The sequence below is a fragment of the Mesoplodon densirostris genome, chromosome 4, assembly GCF_025265405.1.
Source record: "Mesoplodon densirostris isolate mMesDen1 chromosome 4, mMesDen1 primary haplotype, whole genome shotgun sequence".
In the NCBI taxonomy this organism is placed as follows: domain Eukaryota; kingdom Metazoa; phylum Chordata; class Mammalia; order Artiodactyla; family Ziphiidae; genus Mesoplodon; species Mesoplodon densirostris.
In genome coordinates, this window is record NC_082664.1 from 112,636,062 (window position 1) to 112,662,814 (window position 26,753).

The 26,753-nt window shown below is 53.7% G+C and overlaps 9 non-coding genes across 9 annotated transcripts; all 9 read right to left on the minus strand.

Moving 5' to 3' along the window:
* Positions 1-1,780: 1,780 nt before the first annotated feature.
* Positions 1,781-1,872, minus strand: LOC132489817 (small nucleolar RNA SNORD116). The gene has a single exon (XR_009532188.1). It is a non-coding gene; the product is annotated as a small nucleolar RNA SNORD116 (small nucleolar RNA).
* Positions 1,873-4,553: 2,681 nt separating this feature from the next.
* LOC132489860 (small nucleolar RNA SNORD116) lies at positions 4,554-4,645 on the minus strand. The gene has a single exon (XR_009532228.1). It is a non-coding gene; the product is annotated as a small nucleolar RNA SNORD116 (small nucleolar RNA).
* A 2,681-nt stretch (positions 4,646-7,326) lies between these two features.
* Positions 7,327-7,418, minus strand: LOC132489883 (small nucleolar RNA SNORD116). The gene has a single exon (XR_009532251.1). It is a non-coding gene; the product is annotated as a small nucleolar RNA SNORD116 (small nucleolar RNA).
* Positions 7,419-10,103: 2,685 nt separating this feature from the next.
* Positions 10,104-10,195, minus strand: LOC132490121 (small nucleolar RNA SNORD116). The gene has a single exon (XR_009532481.1). It is a non-coding gene; the product is annotated as a small nucleolar RNA SNORD116 (small nucleolar RNA).
* A 2,681-nt stretch (positions 10,196-12,876) lies between these two features.
* On the minus strand, positions 12,877-12,968 carry LOC132489818 (small nucleolar RNA SNORD116). Its single transcript, XR_009532189.1, has one exon. It is a non-coding gene; the product is annotated as a small nucleolar RNA SNORD116 (small nucleolar RNA).
* A 2,685-nt stretch (positions 12,969-15,653) lies between these two features.
* Positions 15,654-15,745, minus strand: LOC132490120 (small nucleolar RNA SNORD116). Its single transcript, XR_009532480.1, has one exon. It is a non-coding gene; the product is annotated as a small nucleolar RNA SNORD116 (small nucleolar RNA).
* Positions 15,746-18,426: 2,681 nt separating this feature from the next.
* Positions 18,427-18,518, minus strand: LOC132489884 (small nucleolar RNA SNORD116). Its single transcript, XR_009532252.1, has one exon. It is a non-coding gene; the product is annotated as a small nucleolar RNA SNORD116 (small nucleolar RNA).
* A 2,685-nt stretch (positions 18,519-21,203) lies between these two features.
* LOC132490122 (small nucleolar RNA SNORD116) lies at positions 21,204-21,295 on the minus strand. Its single transcript, XR_009532482.1, has one exon. It is a non-coding gene; the product is annotated as a small nucleolar RNA SNORD116 (small nucleolar RNA).
* A 2,681-nt stretch (positions 21,296-23,976) lies between these two features.
* LOC132489820 (small nucleolar RNA SNORD116) lies at positions 23,977-24,068 on the minus strand. Its single transcript, XR_009532190.1, has one exon. It is a non-coding gene; the product is annotated as a small nucleolar RNA SNORD116 (small nucleolar RNA).
* Positions 24,069-26,753: the final 2,685 nt, after the last annotated feature.

Sequence of the window (26,753 nt, forward strand, 5' to 3'; positions counted from 1 at the left end):
ACCTGGAAATCCTGCCTCCCATTAGAATATCTAATGTACACATGGGGCAACTCCCATCATTTTCAGGAGCAAGGAAACCTCCTATGGGTGGGCCGACCTGCGACTGGCTATAGTCAACATGCAGCCCGGCAACTCTCAAGGGGCTAACGAAATTCGGCCCAACTGCCAATTGTTGCCAACTACACCAAATCACTTTCCGATGACCCATGGGTATGCCCACCACAGGAAGTGGTGGGCTTCAGCAACCAAGACCCACGTTCAAACCCCACTGCGGAAACTAGGCTACCTTCCCGGGCACGTGTTGCCAGCACCCAGCCAGCAGGTTTGGCGGCCCTGAACCCGGAGGAAACGCTCAAATTCTTGACAGTGTCGTCCTACGTGCCCTCCTCCTGCCCACAGAGCAACACGACTCTCCTGGAAGCCACAGACATCCTGCAAACACGAGGTCACTGTAAACCAGGTAGGACAGACCGCAAGCATGACTGCTTTGATGACACTGACCCTACCCCATGCATCGTGGCACTTCTCCACTGACAGAGTGTCACTACCGAGAACCTCACAAAGATCAAAGGCACTCTCCCCGAGGACGACAGACCAATTTCCAGGGAAGAACTCTGTTTTGTGAGGGGAGTTGTAAGCTTCAAAGGGCACAGTGGCTGTCCACGGCAGCACACCTGGCATCGCAACACTGAACGCATCTCTGCTCCGCCAAGGGACTGCTCCAGATCAACCTCTAGCTGTTCAAAACTCCTGTGTGCCACACGGGCTGGCCGCATCATGCCCTCTCGGAGAAACACTTTTGCTTTGCATATTCCCAAACAAGGAAACAAAGTGGCCAAAGGGCATGTACGCATAACTCAAATACCCCCAAGGAGAGTGGCCCAGACGCTTCAGCATGTCTAATTTCTCTACGTCCCGCAAGACACACTTTGGGCGACATTCCTCCGGCAACGGGATCACAAATCTATGCAGTTTAAGTACCTAACTGCATCCTCATGTACTGCCAAAACCATCCCCTTCAGAGGCAGCTGATGCCAGCCCATCACGAACAGGACACATTCTTGGTAAGACGTGGCCAGCGCCTGCAACCCAATCATGACAGCCCATCCCACGACATCACACAGGACATGTCCTCATGATGCCTTACCAGCTTCTGCAGACCAGCAGTCACCACGCCGGCTTAAATGCAGCACTCGGTCCTAACCCCACTCCATGATGACCCACATAGTGCCTCAACTGTGCCGGGAGCTGCAGTGGAATTGCTGACATGGGCAATACCTAGGCCTAATCCATCAACACCCTTCCGTTGAAGACCAACCCCAGCCCACACCCATCCACTGCTCCATCCCCACCGGGCACTTAAGAACTTTGATGCACCCAAACAAATGACAGGGAGGGACACAGGCCTGGTCTGAGGCTCCAGGCTCCAACCAGGGAAGCTTCCTCATTTTGGCTTCCAGAAATAGCCCCCGAAGCTGCATGCACATAGCATGATCCTGGCCCAAGCACACCTTCCCAAGCTGCAAGCTTACTGGGCCTACACCAGCACACACTCCGACTCTGAAGACCAGCAGGAGAGCCTTCCCCCTCGCATGCCCTCAACGGTCTTTCAGCAGGGACCTAATATGCGTAGATGACCTCGCTTATGGGCAGACACAGTGGACCCTCAGATAGGAGCACCTCGAATTCTGGAACCCTGCTGGGTGTTTGCATGCAGGTCAGAAGGGGACGCTGGCCCTCACTCCTCACTCTCCCCTACCCCCGAGAGACGAAACGTGCTGGACCTCAGATTCGATGAGGAGACGGTAGAGTGTTCTCACTCATTTTGTTCAGATTTCCAAGGAATGCATACAAGGGTGTCATCATCGATCCAAGCACAGGCTGGGATGCTGCAGAACACAACTGGGCATGCCGTGGGGGTCTGAAGAGGAGACATGACCTCGGAGTTCTCCAAAGTCCTGGGGAATCCACAGCCCTCAGGCCACTCAGAAAGAGCAACAGTCAATCCACTCTTGCAGCCACTGGGACCGTCTGAGGAAAACCTCCTATCCAATGGCACATCACAGGGTGGGTGAAAGCCTACCTTCCTGAGTTAGCCAGAGCCACGCTTAGCAACATGCCCCCACGTCATTTTTCCACCTTTCCTTAGCACCTACAGTCATCAGCCAATGCGTAGGTCTTCTTGTCTTTGCCGACGGCCAGCCTTGTCCAGCAGCGGCACCTGAGAAGTGGACATAATTCAGGCAGGTTTCAGAATTGGAATGGTGAACTCAGAAATCATGATTCATGAGAATTTTTACCTGGGCTTGAGCTCGGACCCTGCTTCCCAAGGACGTCAACCTTTACAGAGAACTCAATGTCTGACAGCACGACTGCAGGAAGTAAGGCATGTACGTTGGCCCGTACGTGAGAGGGTATATTTTTGTTTTCACGCATGTGCGCATGTGTGACTCTTAGTGCACACGAGGACGCGCTTGTGGGCTTCTTTCTGTGCCTCTGAATCCTCACCATGGTCTCTGTGTGTCCCTGTGGCCCTCTCCTGAGACCTCGAACCATAAAAGCCCGAGTTTATACACAGGGCCCTGGATCTGGAACCTCGCACTGAATGGAGAAAGACCCCTTCAAACTTCAACAGACTGAATGTGAACTTTGAAAGCCAGGGGGTTCTGAAATAGGCCACGGACTTCCACTCTTCCACAGCCAAGCCTTCTGGCCAAAGCACAAACACCTGGCGAGACCTGCCTTCCGGCCGTGGGTGTAACATATACATGGACCTGGGAATCCTGCCTCCCATTAGAATATCTAATGTACACTTGGGGCCACTCCCATCATTTTCAGGAGCAAGGAAACCTCCTATGGGTGGGCCGACCTGTGACTGGCTATAGTCAACATGCAGCCCGGCACCTCTCAAGGGGCTAACGAAATTCGGCCCAACTGCCAATTGTTGCCAACTACGCCAAATCACTTTCCGAGGACCCATGGGTATGCCCACCAAAGGAAGTGGTGGGCTTCAGCAACCAAGAACCACGTTCAAACCCCACTGCGGAAACTAGGCTACCTTTCCGGGCACGTGTTGCCAGCACCCAGCCAGCAGGTTTGGCGGCCCTGAACCCGGAGGAAACGCTCAAATTCTTGACAGTGTCATCCTACGTGCCCTCCTTCTGCCCACAGAGTAACACGACTCTCCTGGAAGCCACAGACATCCTGCAAACACGTGGTCACTGTATACCAGGTAGGACAGACCGCAAGCATGACTGCTTTGATGACACTGACCCTACCCCATGCATCGTGGCACTTCTCCACTGACAGAGTGACACTACCGAGAACCTCACAAAGATCAAAGGCACTCTCCCCGAGGACGACAGACCGATTTCCAGCGGAAGAACTCTGTTTTGCGAGGGGATTTGTAAGCTTCAAAGGGCACAGTGGCTGTCCACGGCAGCACACCTGGCATCGCAACACTGAACACATCTCTGCTCCGCCAAGGGACTGCTCCAGATCAACCTCTAGCTGTTCAAAACTCCTGTGTGCCACACGGGCTGGCCGCATCATGCCCTCTCGGAGAAACACTTTTGCTTTGCATATTCCCAAACAAGGAAACAAAGTGGCCAAAGGGCATGTACGCATAACTCAAATACCCCCAAGGAGAGTGGCCCAGACGCTTCAGCATGTCTAATTTCTCTACGTCCCGCAAGACACACTTTGGGCGACATTCCTCCGGCAACGGGATCACAAATCTATGCAGTTTAAGTACCTAACTGCATCCTCATGTACTGCCAAAACCATCCCCTTCAGAGGCAGCTGATGCCAGCCCATCACGAACAGGACACATTCTTGGTAAGACGTGGCCAGCGCCTGCAACCCAATCATGACAGCCCATCCCACGACATCACACAGGACATGTCCTCATGATGCCTTACCAGCTTCTGCAGACCAGCAGTCACCACGCCGGCTTAAATGCAGCACTCGGTCCTAACCCCACTCCATGATGACCCACATAGTGCCTCAACTGTGCCGGGAGCTGCAGTGGAATTGCTGACATGGGCAATAGCTAGGCCTAATCCATCAACACCCTTCCGTTGAAGACCAACCCCAGCCCACACCCATCCACTGCTCCATCCCCACCGGGCACTAAAGAACTTTGATGCACCCAAACAAATGACAGGGAGGGACACAGGCCTGGCCTGAGGCTCCAGGCTCCAACCAGGGAAGCTTCCTCATTTTGGCTTCCAGAAATAGCCCCCGAAGCTGCATGCACAAAGCGTGATCCTGGCCCAAGCACACCTTCCCAAGCTGCAAGCTTACTGGGCCTACACCAGCACACACTCCGACTCTGAAGACCAGCAGGAGAGCCTTCCCCCTCGCATGCCCTCAACGGTCTTTCAGCAGGGACCTAATATGCGTAGATGACCCCGCTTATGGGCAGACACAGTGGACCCCCAGATAGGAGCACCTCGAATTCTGGAACCCTGCTGGGTGTTTGCATGCAGGTCAGTAGGGGACGCTGGCCCTCACTCATCACTCTCCCCTACGCCCGAGAGACGAAACGTGCTGGACCTCAGATTCGATGAGGATACGGTAGAGTGTTCTCACTCATTTTGTTCAGATTTCCAAGGAATGCATACAAGGGTGTCATCATCGATCCAAGCACAGGCTGGGACGCTGCAGAACACAACCGGGCATGCCGTGGGGGTCTGAAGAGGAGACATGACCTCAGAGTACTCCAAAGCCCTGGGGAATCCCCAGCCCTCAGGCCACTCAGAGAGAGCAACAGTCAATCCACTCTTGCAGCCACTGGGACCGTCTGAGGAAAACCTCCTATCCAATGGCACATCATAGGGTGGGTGAAAGCCTACCTTCCTGAGTTAGCCAGAGCCACGCTTAGCAACATGCCCCCGCGTCATTTTTCCACTTTTCCTTAGCACCTACAGTCATCAGGCAACGCGTAGGTCTTCTTGTCTTTGCCAACGGCCAGCCTTGTCCAGCAGCGGCACCTGAGAAGTGGACATAATTCAGGCAGGTTTCAGAATTGGAATGGTGAACTCAGAAATCATGATTCATGAGAATTTTTACCTGGGCTTGAGCTCGGACCCTGCTTCCCAAGGACGTCAACCTTTACAGAGAACTCAATGTCTGACAGCACGACTGCAGGAAGTAAGGCATGTACGTTGGCCCGTACGTGAGAGGGTATATTTTTGTTTTCACGCATTTGCGCATGTGTGAGTATTACTGCACATGAGGACGCGCTTGTGGGCTTCTTTCTGTGCCTCTGAATCCTCACCATGGTCTCTGTGTGTCCCTATGGCCCTCTCCTGAGACCTCGAACCATAAAAGCCAGAGTTTATACACAGCGCCCTGGATCTGGACCCTCGCAGTGAATGGCGAAAGACCCCTTCAAACTTCAACAGACTGAATGTGAACTTTGAAAGCCAGGGGGTTCTGAAATAGGCCACGGACTTCCACTCTTCCACAGCCAAGCCTTCTGGCCAAAGCACAAACACCTGGCGAGACCTGCCTTCCGGCCGTGGGTGTAACATATACATGGACCTGGAAATCCTGCCTCCCAGTAGAATATCTAATGTGCACTTGGGGCCACTCCCATCATTTTCAGGAGCAAGGAAACCTCCTATGGGTGGGCCGACCTGCGACTGGCTATAGTCAACATGCAGCCCGGCACCTCTCAAGGGGCTAACGAAATTCGGCCCAACTGCCAATTGTTGCCAACTACGCCAAATCACTTTCCGAGGACTCATGGGTATGCCCACCAAAGGAAGTGGTGGGCTTCAGCAACCAAGACCCACGTTCAAACCCCACTGCGGAAACTAGGCTACCTTCCCGGGCACGTGTTGCCAGCACCCAGCCAGCAGGTTTGGCGGCCCTGAACCCGGAGGAAATGCTCAAATTCTTGACAGTGTCATCCTACGTGCCCTCCTACTGCCCACAGAGCAACACGACTCTCCTCGAAGCCACAGACATCCTGCAAACTCGTGTTCACTGTATACCAGTTAGGACAGACCACAAGCATGACTGCTTTGATGACTCTGACCCTACCCCATGCATCGTGGCACTTCTCCACTGACAGAGTGACACTACCGAGAACCTCACAAAGATCAAAGGCACTCTCCCCGAGGACGACAGACCGATTTCCAATGGAAGAACTCTGTTTTGCGAGGGGAGTTGTAAGCTTCAAAGGGCACAGTGGCTGTCCACGGCAGCACACCTGGCATCGCAACACTGAACACATCTCTGCTCCGCCAAGGGACTGCTCCAGATCAACCTCTAGCTGTTCAAAACTCCTGTGTGCCACACGGGCTGGCCGCATCATGCCCTCTCGGAGAAACACTTTTGCTTTGCATATTCCCAAACAAGGAAACAAAGTGGCCAAAGGGCATGTACGCATAACTCAAATACCCCCAAGGAGAGTGGCCCAGACGCTTCAGCATGTCTAATTTCTCTACGTCCCGCAAGACACACTTTGGGCGACATTCCTCCGGCAACGGGATCACAAATCTATGCAGTTTAAGTACCTAACTGCATCCTCATGTACTGCCAAAACCATCCCCTTCAGAGGCAGCTGATGCCAGCCCATCACGAACAGGACACATTCTTGGGAAGACGTGGCCAGCGCCTGCAACCCAATCATGACAGCCCATCCCACGACATCACACAGGACATGTCCTCATGATGCCTTACCAGCTTCTGCAGACCAGCAGTCACCACGCCGGCTTAAATGCAGCACTCGGTCCTAACCCCACTCCATGATGACCCACATAGTGCCTCAACTGTGCCGGGAGCTGCAGTGGAATTGCTGACATGGGCAATAGCTAGGCCTAATCCATCAACACCCTTCCGTTGAAGACCAACCCCAGCCCACACCCATCCACTGCTCCATCCCCACCGGGCACTTAAGAACTTTGATGCACCCAAACAAATGACAGGGAGGGACACAGGCCTGGCCTGAGTCTCCAGGCTCCAACCAGGGAAGCTTCCTCATTTTGGCTTCCAGAAATAGCCCCCGAAGCTGCATGCACAAAGCGTGATCCTGGCCCAAGCACACCTTCCCAAGCTGCAAGCTTACTGGGCCTACACCAGCACACACTCCGACTCTGAAGACCAGCAGGAGAGCCTTCCCCCTCACATGCCCTCAACGGTCTTTCAGCAGGGACCTAATATGCGTAGATGACCCCGCTTATGGGCAGACACAGTGGACCCCCAGATAGGAGCACCTCGAATTCTGGAACCCTGCTGGGTGTTTGCATGCAGGTCAGAAGGGGACGCTGGCCCTCACTCCTCACTCTCCCCTACCCCCGAGAGACGAAACGTGCTGGACCTCAGATTCGATGAGGAGACGGTAGAGTGTTCTCACTCAATTTGTTCAGATTTCCAAGGAATGCATACAAGGGTGTCATCATCGATCCAAGCACAGGCTGGGACGCTGCAGAACACAACCGGGCATGCCGTGGGGGTCTGAAGAGGAGACATGACCTCGGAGTACTCCAAAGCCCTGGGGAATCCCCAGCCCTCAGGCCACTCAGAGAGAGCAACAGTCAATCCACTCTTGCAGCCACTGGGACCGTCTGAGGAAAACCTCCTATCCAATGGCACATCATAGGGTGGGTGAAAGCGTACCTTCCTGAGTTAGCCAGAGCCACGCTTAGCAACATGCCCCCGCGTCATTTTTCCACTTTTCCTTAGCACCTACAGTCATCAGCCAACGCGTAGGTCTTCTTGTCTTTGCCGACGGCCAGCCTTGTCCAGCAGAGGCACCTGAGAAGTGGACATAATTCAGGCAGGTTTCAGAATTGGAATGGTGAACTCAGAGATCATGATTCATGAGAATTTTTACCTGGGCTTGAGCTCGGACCCTGCTTCCCAAGGACGTCAACCTTTACAGAGAACTCAATGTTTGTCTGACAGCACGACTGCAGGAAGTAAGGCATGTACATTGGCCCATACGTGAGAGGGTATATTTTTGTTTTCACGCATGTGTGCATGTGTGAGTATTACTGCACATGAGGGCGCGCTTGTGGGCTTCTTTCTGTGCCTCTGAATCCTCACCATGGTCTCTGTGTGTCCCTGTGGCCCTCTCCTGAGACCTCGAACCATAAAAGCCCGAGTTTATACACAGCGCCCTGGATCTGGACCCTCGCACTGAATGGAGAAAGACCCCTTCAAACTTCAACAGACTGAATGTGAACTTTGAAAGCCAGGGGGATCTGAAATAGGCCACGGACTTCCACTCTTCCACAGCCAAGCCTTCTGGCCAAAGCACAAACACCTGGCGAGACCTGCCTTCTGGCCGTGGGTGTAAAATATACATGGACCTGGAAATCCTGCCTCCCAGTAGAATATCTAATGTACACTTGGGGCCACTCCCATCATTTTCAGGAGCAAGGAAACCTCCTATGGGTGGGCCGACCTGCGACTGGCTATAGTCAACATGCAGCCCGGCACCTCTCAAGGGGCTAACGAAATTCGGCCCAACTGCCAATTGTTGCCAACTACGCCAAATCACTTTCCGAGGACCCATGGGTATGCCCACCACAGGAAGTGGTGGGCTTCAGCAACCAAGAACCACGTTCAAACCCCACTGCAGAAACTAGGCTACCTTCCCGGGCACGTGTTGCCAGCACCCAGCCAGCAGGTTTGGCGGCCCTGAACCCGGAGGAAACGCTCAAATTCTTGACAGTGTCATCCTACGTGCCCTCCTCCTGCCCACAGAGCAACACGACTCTCCTGGAAGCCACAGACATCCTGCAAACTCGTGTTCACTGTATACCAGGTAGGACAGACCACAAGCATGACTGCTTTGATGACTCTGACCCTACCCCATGCATCGTGGCACTTCTCCACTGACAGAGTGACACTACCGAGAACCTCACAAAGATCAAAGGCACTCTCCCCGAGGACGACAGACCGATTTCCAACGGAAGAACTCTGTTTTGCGAGGGGAGTTGTAAGCTTCAAAGGGCACAGTGGCTGTCCACGGCAGCACACCTGGCATCGCAACACTGAAGACATCTCTGCTCTGCCAAGGGACTGCTCCAGATCAACCTCTAGCTGTTCAAAACTCCTGTGTGCCACACGGGCTGGCCGCATCATGCCCTCTCGGAGAAACACTTTTGCTTTGCATATTCCCAAACAAGGAAACAAAGTGGCCAAAGGGCATGTACGCATAACTCAAATACCCCCAAGGAGAGTGGCCCAGACGCTTCAGCATGTCTAATTTCTCTACGTCCCGCAAGACACACTTTGGGCGACATTCCTCCGGCAACGGGATCACAAATCTATGCAGTTTAAGTACCTAACTGCATCCTCATGTACTGCCAAAACCATCCCCTTCAGAGGCAGCTGATGCCAGCCCATCACGAACAGGACACATTCTTGGGAAGACGTGGCCAGCGCCTGCAACTCAATCATGACAGCCCATCCCACGACATCACACAGGACATGTCCTCATGATGCCTTACCAGCTTCTGCAGACCAGCAGTCACCACGCCGGCTTAAATGCAGCACTCGGTCCTAACCCCACTCCATGATGACCCACATAGTGCCTCAACTGTGCCGGAAGCTGCAGTGGAATTGCTGACATGGGCAATAGCTAGGCCTAATCCATCAACACCCTTCCGTTGAAGACCAACCCCAGCCCACACCCATCCACTGCTCCATCCCCACCGGGCACTTAAGAACTTTGATGCACCCAAACAAATGACAGGGAGGGACACAGGCCTGGCCTGAGGCTCCAGGCTCCAACCAGGGAAGCTTCCTCATTTTGGCTTCCAGAAATAGCCCCCGAAGCTGCATGCACAAAGCGTGATCCTGGCCCAAGCACACCTTCCCAAGCTGCAAGCTTACTGGGCCTACACCAGCACACACTCCGACTCTGAAGACCAGCAGGAGAGCCTTCCCCCTCTCATGACCTCAACGGTCTTTCAGCAGGGACCTAATATGCGTAGATGACCCCGCTTATGGGCAGACACAGTGGACCCCCAGATAGGAGCACCTCGAATTCTGGAACCCTGCTGGGTGTTTGCATGCAGGTCAGAAGGGGACGCTGGCCCTCACTCCTCACTCTCCCCTACCCCCGAGAGACGAAACGTGCTGGACCTCAGATTCGATGAGGAGATGGTAGAGTGTTCTCACTCATTTTGTTCAGATTTCCAAGGAATGCATACAAGGGTGTCGTCATCGATCCAAGCACAGCCTGGGACGCTGCCTAACACAACCTGGCATGCCGTGTGGGTTTGAAGATGAGACATGACCTCGGAGTACTCCAAAGCCCTGGGGAATCCACAGCCCTCAGGCCACTCAGAAAGAGCAACAGTCAATCCACTCTTGCAGCCACTGGGACCGTCTGAGGAAAACCTCCTATCCAATGGCACATCATAGGGTGGGTGAAAGCCTACCTTCCTGAGTTAGCCAGAGCCACGCTTAGCAACATGCCCCCGCGTCATTTTTCCACTTTTCCTTAGCACCTACAGTCATCAGCCAACGCGTAGGTCTTCTTGTCTTTGCCGACGGCCAGCCTTGTCCAGCAGCGGCACCTGAGAAGTGGACATAATTCAGGCAGGTTTCAGAATTGGAATGGTGAACTCAGAAATCATGATTCATGAGAATTTTTACCTGGGCTTGAGCTCGGACCCTGCTTCCCAAGGACGTCAACCTTTACAGAGAACTCAATGTCTGACAGCACGACTGCAGGAAGTAAGGCATGTACGTTGGCCCGTACGTGAGAGGGTATATTTTTGTTTTCACGCATTTGCGCATGTGTGAGTATTACTGCACATGAGGACGCGCTTGTGGGCTTCTTTCTGTGCCTCTGAATCCTCACCATGGTCTCTGTGTGTCCCTATGGCCCTCTCCTGAGACCTCGAACCATAAAAGCCAGAGTTTATACACAGCGCCCTGGATCTGGACCCTCGCAGTGAATGGCGAAAGACCCCTTCAAACTTCAACAGACTGAATGTGAACTTTGAAAGCCAGGGGGTTCTGAAATAGGCCACGGACTTCCACTCTTCCACAGCCAAGCCTTCTGGCCAAAGCACAAACACCTGGCGAGACCTGCCTTCCGGCCGTGGGTGTAACATATACATGGACCTGGAAATCCTGCCTCCCAGTAGAATATCTAATGTGCACTTGGGGCCACTCCCATCATTTTCAGGAGCAAGGAAACCTCCTATGGGTGGGCCGACCTGCGACTGGCTATAGTCAACATGCAGCCCGGCACCTCTCAAGGGGCTAACGAAATTCGGCCCAACTGCCAATTGTTGCCAACTACGCCAAATCACTTTCCGAGGACTCATGGGTATGCCCACCAAAGGAAGTGGTGGGCTTCAGCAACCAAGACCCACGTTCAAACCCCACTGCGGAAACTAGGCTACCTTCCCGGGCACATGTTGCCAGCACCCAGCCAGCAGGTTTGGCGGCCCTGAACCCGGAGGAAACGCTCAAATTCTTGACAGTGTCATCCTACGTGCCCTCCTCCTGCCCACAGAGCAACACGACTCTCCTGGAAGCCACAGACATCCTGCAAACACGAGGTCACTGTAAATCAGGTAGGACAGACCGCAAGCATGACTGCTTTGATGACACTGACCCTACCCCATGCATCGTGGCACTTCTCCACTGACAGAGTGTCACTACCGAGAACCTCACAAAGATCAAAGGCACTCTCCCCGAGGACGACAGACCAATTTCCAACGGAAGAACTCTGTTTTGTGAGGGGAGTTGTAAGCTTCAAAGGGCACAGTGGCTGTCCACGGCAGCACACCTGGCATCGCAACACGGAACGCATCTCTGCTCCGCCAAGGGACTGCTCCAGATCAACCTCTAGCTGTTCAAAACTCCTGTGTGCCACACGGGCTGGCCACATCATGCCCTCTCGGAGAAACACTTTTGCTTTGCATATTCCCAAACAAGGAAACAAAGTGGCCAAAGGGCATGTACGCATAACTCCAATACCCCCAAGGAGAGTGGCCCAGACGCTTCAGCATGTCTAATTTCTCTATGTCCCGCAAGACACACTTTGGGCGACATTCCTCCGGCAACGGGATCACAAATCTATGCAGTTTAAGTACCTAACTGCATCCTCATGTACTGCCAAAACCATCCCCTTCAGAGGCAGCTGATGCCAGCCCATCACGAACAGGACACATTCTTGGTAAGACGTGGCCAGCGCCTGCAACCCAATCATGACAGCCCATCCCACGACATCACACAGGACATGTCCTCATGATGCCTTACCAGCTTCTGCAGACCAGCAGTCACCACGCCGGCTTAAATGCAGCACTCGGTCCTAACCCCACTCCATGATGACCCACATAGTGCCTCAACTGTGCCGGGAGCTGCAGTGGAATTGCTGACATGGGCAATAGCTAGGCCTAATCCATCAACACCCTTCCGTTGAAGACCAACCCCAGCCCACACCCATCCACTGCTCCATCCCCACCGGGCACTTAAGAAGTTTGATGCACCCAAACAAATGACAGGGAGGGACACAGGCCTGGTCTGAGGCTCCAGGCTCCAACCAGGGAAGCTTCCTCATTTTGGCTTCCAGAAATAGCCCCCGAAGCTGCATGCACAAAGCGTGATCCTGGCCCAAGCACACCTTCCCAAGCTGCAAGCTTACTGGGCCTACACCAGCACACACTCCGACTCTGAAGACCAGCAGGAGAGCCTTCCCCCTCGCATGCCCTCAACGGTCTTTCAGCAGGGACCTAATATGCGTAGATGACCCCGCTTATGGGCAGACACAGTGGACCCTCAGATAGGAGCACCTCGAATTCTGGAACCCTGCTGGGTGTTTGCATGCAGGTCAGAAGGGGACGCTGGCCCTCACTCCTCACTCTCCCCTACCCCCGAGAGACGAAACGTGCTGGACCTCAGATTCGATGAGGAGACGGTAGAGTGTTCTCACTCATTTTGTTCAGATTTCCAAGGAATGCATACAAGGGTGTCATCATCGATCCAAGCACAGGCTGGGACGCTGCAGAACACAACCGGGCATGCCGTGGGGGTCTGAAGAGGAGACATGACCTCGGAGTTCTCCAAAGTCCTGGGGAATCCACAGCCCTCAGGCCACTCAGAAAGAGCAACAGTCAATCCACTCTTGCAGCCACTGGGACCGTCTGAGGAAAACCTCCTATCCAATGGCACATCACAGGGTGGGTGAAAGCCTACCTTCCTGAGTTAGCCAGAGCCACGCTTAGCAACATGCCCCCGCGTCATTTTTCCACTTTTCCTTAGCACCTACAGTCATCAGCCAACGCGTAGGTCTTCTTGTCTTTGCCGACGGCCAGCCTTGTCCAGCAGCGGCACCTGAGAAGTGGACATAATTCAGGCAGGTTTCAGAATTGGAATGGTGAACTCAGAGATCATGATTCATGAGAATTTTTACCTGAGCTTGAGCTCGGACCCTGCTTCCCAAGGACGTCAACCTTTAGAGAGAACTCAATGTTTGTTTGACAGCACGACTGCAGGAAGTAAGGCATGTACATTGGCCCATACGTGAGAGGGTATATTTTTGTTTTCACGCATGTGTGCATGTGTGAGTATTACTGCACATGAGGGCGCGCTTGTGGGCTTCTTTCTGTGCCTCTGAATCCTCACCATGGTCTCTGTGTGTCCCTGTGGCCCTCTCCTGAGACCTCGAACCATAAAAGCCAGAGTTTATACACAGCGCCCTGGATCTGGACCCTCGCACTGAATGGAGAAAGACCCCTTCAAACTTCAACAGACTGAATGTGAACTTTGAAAGCCAGGGGGATCTGAAATAGGCCACGGACTTCCACTCTTCCACAGCCAAGCCTTCTGGACAAAGCACAAACACCTGGCGAGACCTGCCTTCCGGCCGTGGGTGTAACATATACATGGACCTGGAAATCCTGCCTCCCAGTAGAATATCTAATGTACACTTGGGGCCACTCCCATCATTTTCAGGAGCAAGGAAACCTCCTATGGGTGGGCCGACCTGCGACTGGCTATAGTCAACATGCAGCCCGGCACCTCTCAAGGGGCTAACGAAATTCGGCCCAACTGCCAATTGTTGCCAACTACGCCAAATCACTTTCCGAGGACCCATGGGTATGCCCACCACAGGAAGTGGTGGGCTTCAGCAACCAAGACCCACGTTCAAACCCCACTGCGGAAACTAGGCTACCTTCCCGGGCACGTGTTGCCAGCACCCAGCCAGCAGGTTTGGCGGCCCTGAACCCGGAGGAAATGCTCAAATTCTTGACAGTGTCATCCTACGTGCCCTCCTACTGCCCACAGAGCAACACGACTCTCCTCGAAGCCACAGACATCCTGCAAACTCGTGTTCACTGTATACCAGTTAGGACAGACCACAAGCATGACTGCTTTGATGACTCTGACCCTACCCCATGCATCGTGGCACTTCTCCACTGACAGAGTGACACTACCGAGAACCTCACAAAGATCAAAGGCACTCTCCCCGAGGACGACAGACCGATTTCCAATGGAAGAACTCTGTTTTGCGAGGGGAGTTGTAAGCTTCAAAGGGCACAGTGGCTGTCCACGGCAGCACACCTGGCATCGCAACACTGAACACATCTCTGCTCCGCCAAGGGACTGCTCCAGATCAACCTCTAGCTGTTCAAAACTCCTGTGTGCCACACGGGCTGGCCGCATCATGCCCTCTCGGAGAAACACTTTTGCTTTGCATATTCCCAAACAAGGAAACAAAGTGGCCAAAGGGCATGTACGCATAACTCAAATACCCCCAAGGAGAGTGGCCCAGACGCTTCAGCATGTCTAATTTCTCTACGTCCCGCAAGACACACTTTGGGCGACATTCCTCCGGCAACGGGATCACAAATCTATGCAGTTTAAGTACCTAACTGCATCCTCATGTACTGCCAAAACCATCCCCTTCAGAGGCAGCTGATGCCAGCCCATCACGAACAGGACACATTCTTGGGAAGACGTGGCCAGCGCCTGCAACCCAATCATGACAGCCCATCCCACGACATCACACAGGACATGTCCTCATGATGCCTTACCGCCTTCTCCAGACCAGCAGTCACCACGCCGGCTTAAATGCAGCACTCGGTCCTAACCCCACTCCATGATGACCCACATAGTGCCTCAACTGTGCCGGGAGCTGCTGTGGAATTGCTGACATGGGCAATACCTAGGCCTAATCCATCAACACCCTTCCGTTGAAGACCAACCCCAGCCCACACCCATCCACTGCTCCATCCCCACCGGGCACTTAAGAACTTTGATGCACCCAAACAAATGACAGGGAGGGACACAGGCCTGGCCTGAGGCTCCAGGCTCCAACCAGGGAAGCTTCCTCATTTTGGCTTCCAGAAATAGCCCCCGAAGCTGCATGCACAAAGCGTGATCCTGGCCCAAGCACACCTTCCCAAGCTGCAAGCTTACTGGGCCTACACCAGCACACACTCCGACTCTGAAGACCAGCAGGAGAGCCTTCCCCCTCACATGCCCTCAACGGTCTTTCAGCAGGGACCTAATATGCGTAGATGACCCCGCTTATGGGCAGACACAGTGGACCCCCAGATAGGAGCACCTCGAATTCTGGAACCCTGCTGGGTGTTTGCATGCAGGTCAGAAGGGGACGCTGGCCCTCACTCCTCACTCTCCCCTACCCCCGAGAGACGAAACGTGCTGGACCTCAGATTCGATGAGGAGACGGTAGAGTGTTCTCACTCATTTTGTTCAGATTTGCAAGGAATGCATACAAGGGTGTCATCATCGATCCAAGCACAGGCTGGGACGCTGCAGAACACAACCGGGCATGCCGTGGGGGTCTGAAGAGGAGACATGACCTCAGAGTACTCCAAAGCCCTGGGGAATCCCCAGCCCTCAGGCCACTCAGAGAGAGCAACAGTCAATCCACTCTTGCAGCCACTGGGACCGTCTGAGGAAAACCTCCTATCCAATGGCACATCATAGGGTGGGTGAAAGCCTACCTTCCTGAGTTAGCCAGAGCCACGCTTAGCAACATGCCCCCGCGTCATTTTTCCACTTTTCCTTAGCACCTACAGTCATCAGGCAACGCGTAGGTCTTCTTGTCTTTGCCAACGGCCAGCCTTGTCCAGCAGCGGCACCTGAGAAGTGGACATAATTCAGGCAGGTTTCAGAATTGGAATGGTGAACTCAGAAATCATGATTCATGAGAATTTTTACCTGGGCTTGAGCTCGGACCCTGCTTCCCAAGGACGTCAACCTTTACAGAGAACTCAATGTCTGACAGCACGACTGCAGGAAGTAAGGCATGTACGTTGGCCCGTACGTGAGAGGGTATATTTTTGTTTTCACGCATTTGCGCATGTGTGAGTATTACTGCACATGAGGACGCGCTTGTGGGCTTCTTTCTGTGCCTCTGAATCCTCACCATGGTCTCTGTGTGTCCCTATGGCCCTCTCCTGAGACCTCGAACCATAAAAGCCAGAGTTTATACACAGCGCCCTGGATCTGGACCCTCGCAGTGAATGGCGAAAGACCCCTTCAAACTTCAACAGACTGAATGTGAACTTTGAAAGCCAGGGGGTTCTGAAATAGGCCACGGACTTCCACTCTTCCACAGCCAAGCCTTCTGGCCAAAGCACAAACACCTGGCGAGACCTGCCTTCCGGCCGTGGGTGTAACATATACATGGACCTGGAAATCCTGCCTCCCAGTAGAATATCTAATGTGCACTTGGGGCCACTCCCATCATTTTCAGGAGCAAGGAAACCTCCTATGGGTGGGCCGACCTGCGACTGGCTATAGTCAACATGCAGCCCGGCACCTCTCAAGGGGCTAACGAAATTCGGCCCAACTGCCAATTGTTGCCAACTACGCCAAATCACTTTCCGAGGACTCATGGGTATGCCCACCAAAGGAAGTGGTGGGCTTCAGCAACCAAGACCCACGTTCAAACCCCACTGCGGAAACTAGGCTACCTTCCCGGGCACGTGTTGCCAGCACCCAGCCAGCAGGTTTGGCGGCCCTGAACCCGGAGGAAATGCTCAAATTCTTGACAGTGTCATCCTACGTGCCCTCCTACTGCCCACAGAGCAACACGACTCTCCTCGAAGCCACAGACATCCTGCAAACTCGTGTTCACTGTATACCAGTTAGGACAGACCACAAGCATGACTGCTTTGATGACTCTGACCCTACCCCATGCATCGTGGCACTTCTCCACTGACAGAGTGACACTACCGAGAACCTCACAAAGATCAAAGGCACTCTCCCCGAGGACGACAGACCGATTTCCAATGGAAGAACTCTGTTTTGCGAGGGGAGTTGTAAGCTTCAAAGGGCACAGTGGCTGTCCACGGCAGCACACCTGGCATCGCAACACTGAACACATCTCTGCTCCGCCAAGGGACTGCTCCAGATCAACCTCTAGCTGTTCAAAACTCCTGTGTGCCACACGGGCTGGCCGCATCATGCCCTCTCGGAGAAACACTTTTGCTTTGCATATTCCCAAACAAGGAAACAAAGTGGCCAAAGGGCATGTACGCATAACTCAAATACCCCCAAGGAGAGTGGCCCAGACGCTTCAGCATGTCTAATTTCTCTACGTCCCGCAAGACACACTTTGGGCGACATTCCTCCGGCAACGGGATCACAAATCTATGCAGTTTAAGTACCTAACTGCATCCTCATGTACTGCCAAAACCATCCCCTTCAGAGGCAGCTGATGCCAGCCCATCACGAACAGGACACATTCTTGGGAAGACGTGGCCAGCGCCTGCAACCCAATCATGACAGCCCATCCCACGACATCACACAGGACATGTCCTCATGATGCCTTACCAGCTTCTGCAGACCAGCAGTCACCACGCCGGCTTAAATGCAGCACTCGGTCCTAACCCCACTCCATGATGACCCACATAGTGCCTCAACTGTGCCGGGAGCTGCAGTGGAATTGCTGACATGGGCAATAGCTAGGCCTAATCCATCAACACCCTTCCGTTGAAGACCAACCCCAGCCCACACCCATCCACTGCTCCATCCCCACCGGGCACTTAAGAACTTTGATGCACCCAAACAAATGACAGGGAGGGACACAGGCCTGGCCTGAGTCTCCAGGCTCCAACCAGGGAAGCTTCCTCATTTTGGCTTCCAGAAATAGCCCCCGAAGCTGCATGCACAAAGCGTGATCCTGGCCCAAGCACACCTTCCCAAGCTGCAAGCTTACTGGGCCTACACCAGCACACACTCCGACTCTGAAGACCAGCAGGAGAGCCTTCCCCCTCACATGCCCTCAACGGTCTTTCAGCAGGGACCTAATATGCGTAGATGACCCCGCTTATGGGCAGACACAGTGGACCCCCAGATAGGAGCACCTCGAATTCTGGAACCCTGCTGGGTGTTTGCATGCAGGTCAGAAGGGGACGCTGGCCCTCACTCCTCACTCTCCCCTACCCCCGAGAGACGAAACGTGCTGGACCTCAGATTCGATGAGGAGACGGTAGAGTGTTCTCACTCAATTTGTTCAGATTTCCAAGGAATGCATACAAGGGTGTCATCATCGATCCAAGCACAGGCTGGGACGCTGCAGAACACAACCGGGCATGCCGTGGGGGTCTGAAGAGGAGACATGACCTCGGAGTACTCCAAAGCCCTGGGGAATCCCCAGCCCTCAGGCCACTCAGAGAGAGCAACAGTCAATCCACTCTTGCAGCCACTGGGACCGTCTGAGGAAAACCTCCTATCCAATGGCACATCATAGGGTGGGTGAAAGTGTACCTTCCTGAGTTAGCCAGAGCCACGCTTAGCAACATGCCCCCGCGTCATTTTTCCACTTTTCCTTAGCACCTACAGTCATCAGCCAACGCGTAGGTCTTCTTGTCTTTGCCGACGGCCAGCCTTGTCCAGCAGAGGCACCTGAGAAGTGGACATAATTCAGGCAGGTTTCAGAATTGGAATGGTGAACTCAGAGATCATGATTCATGAGAATTTTTACCTGGGCTTGAGCTCGGACCCTGCTTCCCAAGGACGTCAACCTTTACAGAGAACTCAATGTTTGTCTGACAGCACGACTGCAGGAAGTAAGGCATGTACATTGGCCCATACGTGAGAGGGTATATTTTTGTTTTCACGCATGTGTGCATGTGTGAGTATTACTGCACATGAGGGCGCGCTTGTGGGCTTCTTTCTGTGCCTCTGAATCCTCACCATGGTCTCTGTGTGTCCCTGTGGCCCTCTCCTGAGACCTCGAACCATAAAAGCCCGAGTTTATACACAGCGCCCTGGATCTGGACCCTCGCACTGAATGGAGAAAGACCCCTTCAAACTTCAACAGACTGAATGTGAACTTTGAAAGCCAGGGGGATCTGAAATAGGCCACGGACTTCCACTCTTCCACAGCCAAGCCTTCTGGCCAAAGCACAAACACCTGGCGAGACCTGCCTTCTGGCCGTGGGTGTAAAATATACATGGACCTGGAAATCCTGCCTCCCAGTAGAATATCTAATGTACACTTGGGGCCACTCCCATCATTTTCAGGAGCAAGGAAACCTCCTATGGGTGGGCCGACCTGCGACTGGCTATAGTCAACATGCAGCCCGGCACCTCTCAAGGGGCTAACGAAATTCGGCCCAACTGCCAATTGTTGCCAACTACGCCAAATCACTTTCCGAGGACCCATGGGTATGCCCACCACAGGAAGTGGTGGGCTTCAGCAACCAAGAACCACGTTCAAACCCCACTGCAGAAACTAGGCTACCTTCCCGGGCACGTGTTGCCAGCACCCAGCCAGCAGGTTTGGCGGCCCTGAACCCGGAGGAAACGCTCAAATTCTTGACAGTGTCATCCTACGTGCCCTCCTCCTGCCCACAGAGCAACACGACTCTCCTGGAAGCCACAGACATCCTGCAAACTCGTGTTCACTGTATACCAGGTAGGACAGACCACAAGCATGACTGCTTTGATGACTCTGACCCTACCCCATGCATCGTGGCACTTCTCCACTGACAGAGTGACACTACCGAGAACCTCACAAAGATCAAAGGCACTCTCCCCGAGGACGACAGACCGATTTCCAACGGAAGAACTCTGTTTTGCGAGGGGAGTTGTAAGCTTCAAAGGGCACAGTGGCTGTCCACGGCAGCACACCTGGCATCGCAACACTGAAGACATCTCTGCTCTGCCAAGGGACTGCTCCAGATCAACCTCTAGCTGTTCAAAACTCCTGTGTGCCACACGGGCTGGCCGCATCATGCCCTCTCGGAGAAACACTTTTGCTTTGCATATTCCCAAACAAGGAAACAAAGTGGCCAAAGGGCATGTACGCATAACTCAAATACCCCCAAGGAGAGTGGCCCAGACGCTTCAGCATGTCTAATTTCTCTACGTCCCGCAAGACACACTTTGGGCGACATTCCTCCGGCAACGGGATCACAAATCTATGCAGTTTAAGTACCTAACTGCATCCTCATGTACTGCCAAAACCATCCCCTTCAGAGGCAGCTGATGCCAGCCCATCACGAACAGGACACATTCTTGGGAAGACGTGGCCAGCGCCTGCAACCCAATCATGACAGCCCATCCCACGACATCACACAGGACATGTCCTCATGATGCCTTACCAGCTTCTGCAGACCAGCAGTCACCACGCCGGCTTAAATGCAGCACTCGGTCCTAACCCCACTCCATGATGACCCACATAGTGCCTCAACTGTGCCGGAAGCTGCAGTGGAATTGCTGACATGGGCAATAGCTAGGCCTAATCCATCAACACCCTTCCGTTGAAGACCAACCCCAGCCCACACCCATCCACTGCTCCATCCCCACCGGGCACTTAAGAACTTTGATGCACCCAAACAAATGACAGGGAGGGACACAGGCCTGGCCTGAGGCTCCAGGCTCCAACCAGGGAAGCTTCCTCATTTTGGCTTCCAGAAATAGCCCCCGAAGCTGCATGCACAAAGCGTGATCCTGGCCCAAGCACACCTTCCCAAGCTGCAAGCTTACTGGGCCTACACCAGCACACACTCCGACTCTGAAGACCAGCAGGAGAGCCTTCCCCCTCTCATGACCTCAACGGTCTTTCAGCAGGGACCTAATATGCGTAGATGACCCCGCTTATGGGCAGACACAGTGGACCCCCAGATAGGAGCACCTCGAATTCTGGAACCCTGCTGGGTGTTTGCATGCAGGTCAGAAGGGGACGCTGGCCCTCACTCCTCACTCTCCCCTACCCCCGAGAGACGAAACGTGCTGGACCTCAGATTCGATGAGGAGATGGTAGAGTGTTCTCACTCATTTTGTTCAGATTTCCAAGGAATGCATACAAGGGTGTCGTCATCGATCCAAGCACAGCCTGGGACGCTGCCTAACACAACCTGGCATGCCGTGTGGGTTTGAAGATGAGACATGACCTCGGAGTACTCCAAAGCCCTGGGGAATCCACAGCCCTCAGGCCACTCAGAAAGAGCAACAGTCAATCCACTCTTGCAGCCACTGGGACCGTCTGAGGAAAACCTCCTATCCAATGGCACATCATAGGGTGGGTGAAAGCCTACCTTCCTGAGTTAGCCAGAGCCACGCTTAGCAACATGCCCCCGCGTCATTTTTCCACTTTTCCTTAGCACCTACAGTCATCAGCCAACGCGTAGGTCTTCTTGTCTTTGCCGACGGCCAGCCTTGTCCAGCAGCGGCACCTGAGAAGTGGACATAATTCAGGCAGGTTTCAGAATTGGAATGGTGAACTCAGAAATCATGATTCATGAGAATTTTTACCTGGGCTTGAGCTCGGACCCTGCTTCCCAAGGACGTCAACCTTTACAGAGAACTCAATGTCTGACAGCACGACTGCAGGAAGTAAGGCATGTACGTTGGCCCGTACGTGAGAGGGTATATTTTTGTTTTCACGCATTTGCGCATGTGTGAGTATTACTGCACATGAGGACGCGCTTGTGGGCTTCTTTCTGTGCCTCTGAATCCTCACCATGGTCTCTGTGTGTCCCTATGGCCCTCTCCTGAGACCTCGAACCATAAAAGCCAGAGTTTATACACAGCGCCCTGGATCTGGACCCTCGCAGTGAATGGCGAAAGACCCCTTCAAACTTCAACAGACTGAATGTGAACTTTGAAAGCCAGGGGGTTCTGAAATAGGCCACGGACTTCCACTCTTCCACAGCCAAGCCTTCTGGCCAAAGCACAAACACCTGGCGAGACCTGCCTTCCGGCCGTGGGTGTAACATATACATGGACCTGGAAATCCTGCCTCCCAGTAGAATATCTAATGTGCACTTGGGGCCACTCCCATCATTTTCAGGAGCAAGGAAACCTCCTATGGGTGGGCCGACCTGCGACTGGCTATAGTCAACATGCAGCCCGGCACCTCTCAAGGGGCTAACGAAATTCGGCCCAACTGCCAATTGTTGCCAACTACGCCAAATCACTTTCCGAGGACTCATGGGTATGCCCACCAAAGGAAGTGGTGGGCTTCAGCAACCAAGACCCACGTTCAAACCCCACTGCGGAAACTAGGCTACCTTCCCGGGCACATGTTGCCAGCACCCAGCCAGCAGGTTTGGCGGCCCTGAACCCGGAGGAAACGCTCAAATTCTTGACAGTGTCATCCTACGTGCCCTCCTCCTGCCCACAGAGCAACACGACTCTCCTGGAAGCCACAGACATCCTGCAAACACGAGGTCACTGTAAATCAGGTAGGACAGACCGCAAGCATGACTGCTTTGATGACACTGACCCTACCCCATGCATCGTGGCACTTCTCCACTGACAGAGTGTCACTACCGAGAACCTCACAAAGATCAAAGGCACTCTCCCCGAGGACGACAGACCAATTTCCAACGGAAGAACTCTGTTTTGTGAGGGGAGTTGTAAGCTTCAAAGGGCACAGTGGCTGTCCACGGCAGCACACCTGGCATCGCAACACGGAACGCATCTCTGCTCCGCCAAGGGACTGCTCCAGATCAACCTCTAGCTGTTCAAAACTCCTGTGTGCCACACGGGCTGGCCACATCATGCCCTCTCGGAGAAACACTTTTGCTTTGCATATTCCCAAACAAGGAAACAAAGTGGCCAAAGGGCATGTACGCATAACTCCAATACCCCCAAGGAGAGTGGCCCAGACGCTTCAGCATGTCTAATTTCTCTATGTCCCGCAAGACACACTTTGGGCGACATTCCTCCGGCAACGGGATCACAAATCTATGCAGTTTAAGTACCTAACTGCATCCTCATGTACTGCCAAAACCATCCCCTTCAGAGGCAGCTGATGCCAGCCCATCACGAACAGGACACATTCTTGGTAAGACGTGGCCAGCGCCTGCAACCCAATCATGACAGCCCATCCCACGACATCACACAGGACATGTCCTCATGATGCCTTACCAGCTTCTGCAGACCAGCAGTCACCACGCCGGCTTAAATGCAGCACTCGGTCCTAACCCCACTCCATGATGACCCACATAGTGCCTCAACTGTGCCGGGAGCTGCAGTGGAATTGCTGACATGGGCAATAGCTAGGCCTAATCCATCAACACCCTTCCGTTGAAGACCAACCCCAGCCCACACCCATCCACTGCTCCATCCCCACCGGGCACTTAAGAACTTTGATGCACCCAAACAAATGACAGGGAGGGACACAGGCCTGGTCTGAGGCTCCAGGCTCCAACCAGGGAAGCTTCCTCATTTTGGCTTCCAGAAATAGCCCCCGAAGCTGCATGCACAAAGCGTGATCCTGGCCCAAGCACACCTTCCCAAGCTGCAAGCTTACTGGGCCTACACCAGCACACACTCCGACTCTGAAGACCAGCAGGAGAGCCTTCCCCCTCGCATGCCCTCAACGGTCTTTCAGCAGGGACCTAATATGCGTAGATGACCCCGCTTATGGGCAGACACAGTGGACCCTCAGATAGGAGCACCTCGAATTCTGGAACCCTGCTGGGTGTTTGCATGCAGGTCAGAAGGGGACGCTGGCCCTCACTCCTCACTCTCCCCTACCCCCGAGAGACGAAACGTGCTGGACCTCAGATTCGATGAGGAGACGGTAGAGTGTTCTCACTCATTTTGTTCAGATTTCCAAGGAATGCATACAAGGGTGTCATCATCGATCCAAGCACAGGCTGGGACGCTGCAGAACACAACCGGGCATGCCGTGGGGGTCTGAAGAGGAGACATGACCTCGGAGTTCTCCAAAGTCCTGGGGAATCCACAGCCCTCAGGCCACTCAGAAAGAGCAACAGTCAATCCACTCTTGCAGCCACTGGGACCGTCTGAGGAAAACCTCCTATCCAATGGCACATCACAGGGTGGGTGAAAGCCTACCTTCCTGAGTTAGCCAGAGCCACGCTTAGCAACATGCCCCCGCGTCATTTTTCCACTTTTCCTTAGCACCTACAGTCATCAGCCAACGCGTAGGTCTTCTTGTCTTTGCCGACGGCCAGCCTTGTCCAGCAGCGGCACCTGAGAAGTGGACATAATTCAGGCAGGTTTCAGAATTGGAATGGTGAACTCAGAGATCATGATTCATGAGAATTTTTACCTGGGCTTGAGCTCGGACCCTGCTTCCCAAGGACGTCAACCTTTACAGAGAACTCAATGTTTGTTTGACAGCACGACTGCAGGAAGTAAGGCATGTACATTGGCCCATACGTGAGAGGGTATATTTTTGTTTTCACGCATGTGTGCATGTGTGAGTATTACTGCACATGAGGGCGCGCTTGTGGGCTTCTTTCTGTGCCTCTGAATCCTCACCATGGTCTCTGTGTGTCCCTGTGGCCCTCTCCTGAGACCTCGAACCATAAAAGCCAGAGTTTATACACAGCGCCCTGGATCTGGACCCTCGCACTGAATGGAGAAAGACCCCTTCAAACTTCAACAGACTGAATGTGAACTTTGAAAGCCAGGGGGATCTGAAATAGGCCACGGACTTCCACTCTTCCACAGCCAAGCCTTCTGGACAAAGCACAAACACCTGGCGAGACCTGCCTTCCGGCCGTGGGTGTAACATATACATGGACCTGGAAATCCTGCCTCCCAGTAGAATATCTAATGTACACTTGGGGCCACTCCCATCATTTTCAGGAGCAAGGAAACCTCCTATGGGTGGGCCGACCTGCGACTGGCTATAGTCAACATGCAGCCCGGCACCTCTCAAGGGGCTAACGAAATTCGGCCCAACTGCCAATTGTTGCCAACTACGCCAAATCACTTTCCGAGGACCCATGGGTATGCCCACCACAGGAAGTGGTGGGCTTCAGCAACCAAGACCCACGTTCAAACCCCACTGCGGAAACTAGGCTACCTTCCCGGGCACGTGTTGCCAGCACCCAGCCAGCAGGTTTGGCGGCCCTGAACCCGGAGGAAATGCTCAAATTCTTGACAGTGTCATCCTACGTGCCCTCCTACTGCCCACAGAGCAACACGACTCTCCTCGAAGCCACAGACATCCTGCAAACTCGTGTTCACTGTATACCAGTTAGGACAGACCACAAGCATGACTGCTTTGATGACTCTGACCCTACCCCATGCATCGTGGCACTTCTCCACTGACAGAGTGACACTACCGAGAACCTCACAAAGATCAAAGGCACTCTCCCCGAGGACGACAGACCGATTTCCAATGGAAGAACTCTGTTTTGCGAGGGGAGTTGTAAGCTTCAAAGGGCACAGTGGCTGTCCACGGCAGCACACCTGGCATCGCAACACTGAACACATCTCTGCTCCGCCAAGGGACTGCTCCAGATCAACCTCTAGCTGTTCAAAACTCCTGTGTGCCACACGGGCTGGCCGCATCATGCCCTCTCGGAGAAACACTTTTGCTTTGCATATTCCCAAACAAGGAAACAAAGTGGCCAAAGGGCATGTACGCATAACTCAAATACCCCCAAGGAGAGTGGCCCAGACGCTTCAGCATGTCTAATTTCTCTACGTCCCGCAAGACACACTTTGGGCGACATTCCTCCGGCAACGGGATCACAAATCTATGCAGTTTAAGTACTTAACTGCATCCTCATGTACTGCCAAAACCATCCCCTTCAGAGGCAGCTGATGCCAGCCCATCACGAACAGGACACATTCTTGGGAAGACGTGGCCAGCGCCTGCAACCCAATCATGACAGCCCATCCCACGACATCACACAGGACATGTCCTCATGATGCCTTACCAGCTTCTGCAGACCAGCAGTCACCACGCCGGCTTAAATGCAGCACTCGGTCCTAACCCCACTCCATGATGACCCACATAGTGCCTCAACTGTGCCGGGAGCTGCAGTGGAATTGCTGACATGGGCAATAGCTAGGCCTAATCCATCAACACCCTTCCGTTGAAGACCAACCCCAGCCCACACCCATCCACTGCTCCATCCCCACCGGGCACTTAAGAACTTTGATGCACCCAAACAAATGACAGGGAGGGACACAGGCCTGGCCTGAGGCTCCAGGCTCCAACCAGGGAAGCTTCCTCATTTTGGCTTCCAGAAATAGCCCCCGAAGCTGCATGCACAAAGCGTGATCCTGGCCCAAGCACACCTTCCCAAGCTGCAAGCTTACTGGGCCTACACCAGCACACACTCCGACTCTGAAGACCAGCAGGAGAGCCTTCCCCCTCACATGCCCTCAACGGTCTTTCAGCAGGGACCTAATATGCGTAGATGACCCCGCTTATGGGCAGACACAGTGGACCCCCAGATAGGAGCACCTCGAATTCTGGAACCCTGCTGGGTGTTTGCATGCAGGTCAGAAGGGGACGCTGGCCCTCACTCCTCACTCTCCCCTACCCCCGAGAGACGAAACGTGCT